This window comes from Dermacentor albipictus, chromosome 2 (genome assembly GCF_038994185.2).
Source record: "Dermacentor albipictus isolate Rhodes 1998 colony chromosome 2, USDA_Dalb.pri_finalv2, whole genome shotgun sequence".
In the NCBI taxonomy this organism is placed as follows: Eukaryota; Metazoa; Arthropoda; class Arachnida; order Ixodida; family Ixodidae; genus Dermacentor; species Dermacentor albipictus.
This window is the reverse complement of record NC_091822.1, coordinates 106,249,324-106,257,528: the sequence shown is the minus strand read 5'-3', so window position 1 is coordinate 106,257,528 and position 8,205 is coordinate 106,249,324. Positions and strand designations below refer to the sequence as shown.

The 8,205-nt window shown below is 46.6% G+C and overlaps 1 pseudogene; it reads right to left on the bottom strand.

Annotated features, from left to right (window-relative positions):
* Positions 1-377: 377 nt before the first annotated feature.
* LOC135914925 (U2 spliceosomal RNA) lies at positions 378-557 on the bottom strand (annotated as a pseudogene).
* Positions 558-8,205: the final 7,648 nt, after the last annotated feature.

Here is an 8,205-nt window from a genome sequence, read left to right as displayed (position 1 = left end):
ACGAAGATAAATCATGACGTGATCCACTGTTTACTAGTCGTCTTTCTCTATCCTCCCCATAAATTGTGGAAAATACTGGAGAGAGCATCTTTGCTTCTTCCTCGGTAAATTTCCACTAGTTATGTGCCGTACCGGCCTTCTCATGCAAGTTTCACTGAGTTGTCCCTATACGGGGACCAACAAATGAAACATGAGCCCAAGAGAGCGCAACTTCTAGTGTGATATACGGCAGGAAAAGTTCCCCTTCTATGTATTGCACACCGCAGTATGCTTAAGAATTAGCGCTGTTTTTCCTCTTTTCTTCTTCTGCTTCTTTTTTCTTTTTATAGTGAAGCTGTATATGGCTAGTTTCTCGGGAAGCAATGCCCGTAGACCAAAAATTGTGGGCCAATTCCCAGCATACTGCACTACCGGGCCGACCCGCGGTGGAGGTGAAGCAGAACTTTAGGCATTCCGCCAATTTGCAAAACATGTTTAATATCTTAGGTCCAAATATAACCCGTATGAGGTATATAGCTGATGAGAATAGATAGTACACTTTGAGCCGCGTCGCCTATGCTTACGTTAGTACGGCCCTCTTTTTGCGTTCCGAGCGCTTGCTTTCGTTTCTTTCCGCTCTCCCGTGACCCGTAAGCGTGCTGCACCCCAACAAGGAGGGAGGAAAGAGAAAAGAAGGCAGGGAGGTTAACCAGAATAACGTCCGGTTGGCTACCCTACACCGGGGGAATGGGAAAGCGGAAAGCAAAGATCACAGGGAGAGAGAGGAGGGAAGGAAAGAAGGAAATTGCGGCAAGTTCGCTGACGCGTGTGGTTTTACAGAAATTGCGTCTTACAAATTACAAAGCGTCTGAAGTAAGTAAAGGGGCTGTTGAATGTGCGGAGTTCTTCGAGTGTCGTAGGGTTTTGAAAACTCTGCCACAGTGCCAAGTTTCGCTGGGTCGGGAAGGATTCCATCTTGGGGTACGACTTGATCTAGAATCAAAAGCTTGCGCGTGGCAAACTCGCACTTTTTTCAGGTTCAGTTGTGGTTCTGTATCGGTCAAGCACAGCAACACTTGCCAAACGCGGAGAAGATGCATGTTGAAATCGGGGCGAACACCGGGATGTCGTTCAGGTTGCATAAACAGGCGCTTCATTTTAGGGTAGCGTTGCCACTCATAGGCCAATATTTGTGCCAGTGTTTGCCGTGGTATGGTCATATTGGGGTCAGCCTGGTTGTACTGCCTGAAGTGCTTCAATAGCTCGCCAGAGTGTCGTGGCGAGCTATGTAGCAGTGGGTTGAGTAAACCCAGTGTAGGATGGCAGAGGAAGCCGACGTGCTACTTCCTCCCGCACGTATGCTTGGATTTGTGTGATGAGGGTGAAGTAAGCAGTGAGGGTGGCCATGGCAGAGAGGTCCTCGTCAGCCACTGAGAAGCGCCTGGTCAAATCTCGCTCCTCCTCAATTTGTCGTATCTTTGGCACAAGTATATGAGCTGTGTTACGGTGCGCCGACTCTTGGCAATCAACATTTGAAAATGATATCGGCGATGTCGTTCAATATGTGCTTCACCTTGTCAAACACACGTTTGCACAGCTGTAGCACCTCATCAATATAAGGCGCGACTTGCGGACGACGGGGCGACCGAAAACTTCAGCGAAACTGGTCTTGGATGCTGACGAGGACTGAAACTCGGCTGCGGGATTTTCATACCACACGCAAGCCCCGCCTGCAAGGTGGAAGATGACTTTATTTAACTTGAAGTTATCGTGCCATTGATTGTGCAAGCTCACCCAAATACAGGTAGTCGTTGACGTCATATTCATCCCCACCGCTGAGTATCGTGGTACCAGTGTGAAGAAGAGCGACAGAACTGGCCACGAACGAAGTCGGCGACGTTTGATGGATGGAGTCAGGCACGACTGGAGGAAAAGTCCGAGACCGAAGTTCGAGGGCGAAGATGTTCTTTTCATCCCAGTACTTCCACCAATTGCAAAGGGGTGTATTCATCACTTCAGCAGGTAGTGTCAACCGTAAGCTGGCCGTCAAACAGCTCAGAGCAGGAATAGCTGGAAGCCCGAGCGCCTCACAATCCCGCCAAGCATTGGCGATACGACTGGCTCACTGGCTGCACTTCAAGCCCCGAATTGACGATTTGAGTTCGCGCGCTTCTTCCGCTCGTCACTTCCGCAATTTGGAATCCCCCCTTCTTCGGCATCGTGGTTGTGCATACGCAGTGGCATGCGCTTCTGCTACACTGGCGTACTTGCGCGGTCTTCCTCGCGAGCCGTAAGAGCGCGCGCGCGCCTCCATGGCCCGCCGCCGCCGCCGCTCCGACGGTGACCTCAATGGGCACAGTGTGCGCGCTCGCTTTTCTGCGCAACCACACCTCGAGCGACAGCAATTAGTAAAGCTAATGTTTGGCAGACACTGTAGGCTGCCTAAGTTAGGGAATCCTAACGCATTATACCATTGTAGACCTCGAAACATCATCAACGCACTCATTATATATACTTATGACGTGGCGCCACCTCCTCCGCACCATCACGTACGCCGCTCAGTGACGCACGCACTAGTCATAGAGACTAGAGACTAGAGACTATCCCCATGGACCCGAGATCCATCCCCACCCAGACTGAAGCGTACTACAGTTTCTTTTCAAAGGCACTACTTTACATTGTTTACAGGAATCTGCCTGAGAAATGTGACGTGAATCCGAGTATTTTTTACGTGTTCTTGCCCTTAGAGGCGGCATCGGTCATTTTTCGCCACGGCGCAGTTTTTCGAAGGTCAACCGGCAACATAGACGCCTAACGCGTTGCCCTTAAAATATTATTTCTCTCTCTCTCTCGTTACTCCTTTTCCTTTAGCGTAGAGCAACTCGGTTGCAGAGCAAAACTCTTGGCCCCGCCCAACGCGGTCAGGCCAATAAAGTAGCACGCAGCCACCATAAAGATAAGAGGCGCCTGCGATTTTGTACCAATTTTCTGGCAGATGTCACAAAATTTACATACGATGATGTCACGACGATGGTACATGCCAGTAGGCTTAAAGGCCAACTGCAGCGAAATATCACTAGGCTAAATTGGCTATAAATTCATAGCATATTCAAAGTAACCTTGCCAAAGCCGTAGTGCGGTTAATTGTCTAATTTTTATGTAAGCAACCTTGAAATAGCGCCTAAGCAGGCGACGTGAGCACCTGGTACGTGAGCGGTAGTGATGCGGATATGGCCACAGTCACCGAACCGTACGCGACTGCAGGTGCAGATCTCTCAGTCGCGCCTGCTTATGGTTACTTGACAGCCATTGCTCGTGTCCCTAGAAAGCCAGCGCCCGTCTTGGGGTGCCTTCCGTGCTTGTGTATCAGCGAACAGGTGCTGCTGGGACATTTAATGCGATGCATTCTGCCCCGAGTCAAACCGGTTTTCTGTATTTAGATGTCTGTGTTCAGCGAGCACTGCCTTGTGCATTCCGTCTTCACTCAGAGACGAGAAGAGCATTCAAGAGACAAAGCATAGGTGTTCTGTGGCCAAATTAAGAGAGCCTCAGCCTCAGAACACCTATATAAGCTCCCTCAGCTACCTTCGACCGAGTGGACAACTACTGCCATCTGAACTAAAGGATAGAAAATGCTCAGCAGAAACTGCGCGTTCACTTTCGCATCCACTCTTATTTGAAACGTAAAATATTGAACAACCATTGCCGTATCTTTAAATTATCTGAAACTACGTTTCTTATGCGGTCGAAAATTTCGTTTTCGTAGGCCTTTAACAACAGCAATTCATTTTGTCCATGTGCAACCAGTTCACTCGTGTACAATTCTGAAAAGTATCGTAAGATAGAGCTCGAAATACCACCAGAAAGTACCCACGAGCCGATACTGAATACTTATTTGTGTGTAGTTTTGTTATATGCCAAAACTTAAAAGAGAAGTACTGAAAGTAAAGTATTGTAGTAGGAGATTTCATATGCGTACAAGTCCGAAAAGAAGCCTGCGTCAGCACTGAGGCTGTCTAAAATATATCTTTTTTTCGCGGGACGCCTTAAGCAGTGCACCTTTTAGTGTACCTTTGTTTCTTTGAATCATCATCATCATCATCATCATCATCATCATCAGCCTGGTTACGCCCACTGCAGGGCAAAGGCCTCTCCCATATTTCTCCAACAACCCCGGTCATGTACTAATTGCGGCCACGCCGTCCCTGCAAACTTCTTAATCTCATCAGCCCACCTAACTTTCTGCCGTCCCCTGCTACGCTTCCCTTCCCTTGGGATCCAGTCAGTAACCCTTAATGACCATCGGTTATCTTCCCTCCTCATTACATGTCCTCCCCATGCCCATTTCTTTTTCTTGATTTCAACTAAGATGTCATTACCTCGCGTTTGTTCCCTGACCCAATCTGCTCTTTTCTTATCCCTTAACGTTACACCTATCATTCTTCTTTCCACAGCTCGTTGCGTCGTCCTCAATTTCAGTAGAACTCTTTTCGTAAGCCTCCAGGTTTCTGCCCCGTAGGTGAGTACTGGTAAGACACAACTATTATATACTTTTCTCTTGAGGGATAATGGTAACCTACTGTTCATGATCTGAGAATGCCTGCCAAACGCACCCCAGCCCATTCTTATCCTCCTGATTATTTCCGTCTCATGATCCGGATCCGCCGTCACTACCTGCCCCAAGTAGGTGTATTCTCTTACGACTTCCAGTGCCTCGCTGCCTATTGTAAATTGCTGTTCTCTTCCGAGACTGTTAAACATTACTTTAGTTTTCTGCAGATTAATTTTTAGACCCACTCTTCTGCTTTGCCTCTCCAGGTCAGTGAGCATGCATTGCAATTGGTCCCCTGAGTTACTAAGCAAGGCAATATCATCAGCGAATCGCAAGTTGCTAAGGTACTCTCCATTAACTTTTATCCCCAATTCTTCCCAATCCAGGTCTCTGAATACCTCCTGTAAACATGCTGTGAATAGCATTGGAGAGATCGTATCTCCCTGCCTGACGCCTTTCTTTATTGGGATTTTGTTGCTTTCTTTATGGAGGACTACGGTGGCTGTGGAGCCGCTATAGATATCTTTCAGTATTATTACATACGGCTCGTCTACACCCTGATTCCGTAATGCCTGCATGACTGCTGAGGTTTCGACAGAATCAAATGCTTTCTCGTAATCAATGAAAGCTATATATAAGGGTTGGTTATATTCCGCACATTTCTCTATAACCTGATTGATAGTGTGAATATGGTCTATTGTTGAGTAGCCTTTACGGAATCCTGCCTGGTCCTTTAGTTGACAGAAGTCTAAGGTGTTCTTGATTCTATTTGCGATTACCTTAGTAAATACTTTGTAGGCAACAGACACCAAGCTTATCGGTCTATAATTTTTCAAGTCTTTGGCGTCCCCTTTCTTATGGATTAGGATTATGTTAGCGTTTTTCCAAGATTCCGGTACGCTCGACGTTATGAGGCATTGCGTATACAGGGTGGCCAGTTTCTGTAGAACAATCTGCCCACCATCCTTCAACAAATCTGCTGTTACCTGATCCTCCCCAGCTGCCTTCCCCCTTTGCATATCACCCAAGGCTTTCTTTACTTCTTCCGGCGTTACCTTTGGGATTTCGAATTCCTCTAGACTATTTTCCCTTCCATTATCGTCATGGGTGCCACTGGTACTGTATAAATCTCTATAGAACTCCTCAGCCACTTGAACTATCTCATCCATATTAGCAATGATATTGCCAGCTTTGTCTCGTAACGCATACATCTGATTCTTGCCGATTCCTAGTTTCTTCTTAACTGTTTTTAGGCTTCCTCCGTTCCTGAGAGCATGTTCAATTCTATCCATATTATACTTCCTTATGTCAGCTGTCTTACGCTTGTTGATTAACTTCGAATGTTCTGCCAGTTCTATTCTAGCTGTAGGGTTAGAGGCTTTCATACATTGGCGTTTCTTGATTAGATCTTTCGTCTCCTGCGATAGTTTGCTGGTATCCTGCCTAATGGAGTTACCACCGACTTCCATTGCACACTCCTTAATGATGCCCACAAGATTGTCGTTCATTGTTTCAACACTAAGGTCCTCTTCCTGAGTTAAAGCTGAATACCTGTTCTGTAGCTTGATCTGGAATTCTTCTATTTTCCCTCTTACCGCTAACTCATTAATCGGCTTCTTATGTACTAGTTTCTTCCGTTCTCTCCTCAGGTCTAGGCTAATTCGAGTTCTTACCATCCTGTAGTCACTGCAGCGCACTTTGCCGAGCACGTCCACATCTTGTATGATGCCAGGGCTAGCGCAGAGTATGAGGTCTATTTCATTTCTAGTCTCGCCGTTCGGGCTCCTCCACGTCCACTTTCGGCTATCCCGCTTGCGGAAGAAGGTATTCATTATCCTCATATTATTCTGTTCCGCAAACTCTACTAATAACTCTGCCCTGCTATTCCTAGCGCCTATGCCATATTCCCCCAATGCCTTGTCTCCAGCCTGCTTCTTGCCTACCTTGGCATTAAAGTCGCCCATTAGTATAGTGTATTTGGTTTTCACTCTACCCATCGCCAATTCCACGTCTTCATAGAAGCTTTCGACTTCCTGGTCATCATGACTGGATGTAGGGGCGTAGACTTGTACAATCTTCATTTTGTACCTCTTATTAAGTTTCACAACAAGACCTGCCACCCTCTCGTTAATGCTATAGAATTCCTGTATGTTACCAGCTATATTCTTATTAATCAGGAATCCGACTCCTAGTTCTCTTCTCTCCGCTAAGCCCCTGTAGCACAGGACGTGCCCGCTTTTTAGCACTGTATATGCTTCTTTTGGCCTCCTAACTTCACTGAGCCCTTTGAATAGCTTCTTTGAATAGCTTCCGATTAAGCAAAATAGTTATTACCGCTTGTATTTCTCTTCTGAACAGGTAGTACAAGCCGTTTGCGAGTTTCACGACGAATGCTACGGTGGAGTACTGGACAAGCAAGATGTAAGAGAACGGACCATTTCACAAAATACTCCGTGACCGCGGCATTGCTCGCGATCGGGCTTCTCTAGGGAGATGCGCTGCCAAACCAGGCGCTAGGAAGACGCACAAGACACCCATACACGTTGGCGTAGAGCGAAACTGCCAGTGATTTTCCTTCACTTTACTACAGTGCAAATATCTCTAAACCATTTACAAGTTTCACCTGATGAAGCACTGTAGAATAAACGCCAAATTTTTTACTGCGAATATTAGTTGGTGCCGTTATCCTCAACAGCAGCTGGCAAAGGCGTTACGAGATACGAAAGAAAATAACCTTGCTAACGTTGTTTTATAATATTGCTAGGCACAATGGTGCTGTTCGCACAGTGCCTTTGATTTCTTAAGCAAGCTAGAGAATGAGGGAGACCTAGTAGGAAACGCCTGGAGGAAACCCTCAGCTAGTATTCTCGGGCCTGCTACTCTGCAAAGGGGGAAAAGAAAGGGACAAAAAAGAATGATGAAAGATGGTGATGAGGACAAGAAGGGGTGCATATATACAACATCAAAGCAGAGCACTGGACTAGACTCGATATTTTAATTAAGCATCGAGACTGGTCCAGTACTCTTCATATATTACAGAACATTCCTTGTAGCTTTGTTTATGTTGTGTGGTCACAAATGCATATAATCGTGCGCTGCCAATGCCCAGTGGAATAGGAGCGAGCGTCTTCTTCTGTGACGTTACAGAGGGTAGTCACAAAACAGTTGTATGTTATCAGACACTTGGCAGCTTTTACATGTGCGGCTGTCCGCATAGTAGATAAAATGGGCATAGCGTCGAGCAAACGCGACGCCGAGGTGTATCCAGTGAAGCATACCTGCTTGTCTGTTTGGCTTGGCTTAATTTTAGCCGGGAAGGGAAAACTCCTGCCAGAGTGTATTTCCCACAGGCGTCTCTACCGATAAGCTGGTTAAGCCCACTAATCCGCTGTACAATCTCGCAAGAACGAAGCCAAAAAAGAGTCTACTTCGCGAGTATGATATCCACATCGGCGGCTTTACAAACAGCGGTTCTTGCTTCCCAATAAGCCAGCTCCTTGTTAGCCAAGACACAGTGTTAAGGTGCACATTGGAAGGTAAAGGAATGACCTCGCCTCTGCACCAGTTCGGATACCTGTACGACGTCTAATGCTACCACATAATACTATCCTCTTCTCGAAAAAGAATCAATTGCTTGAAGGGCTGATTTTACATCAGTAAGCATTGTCCATTTG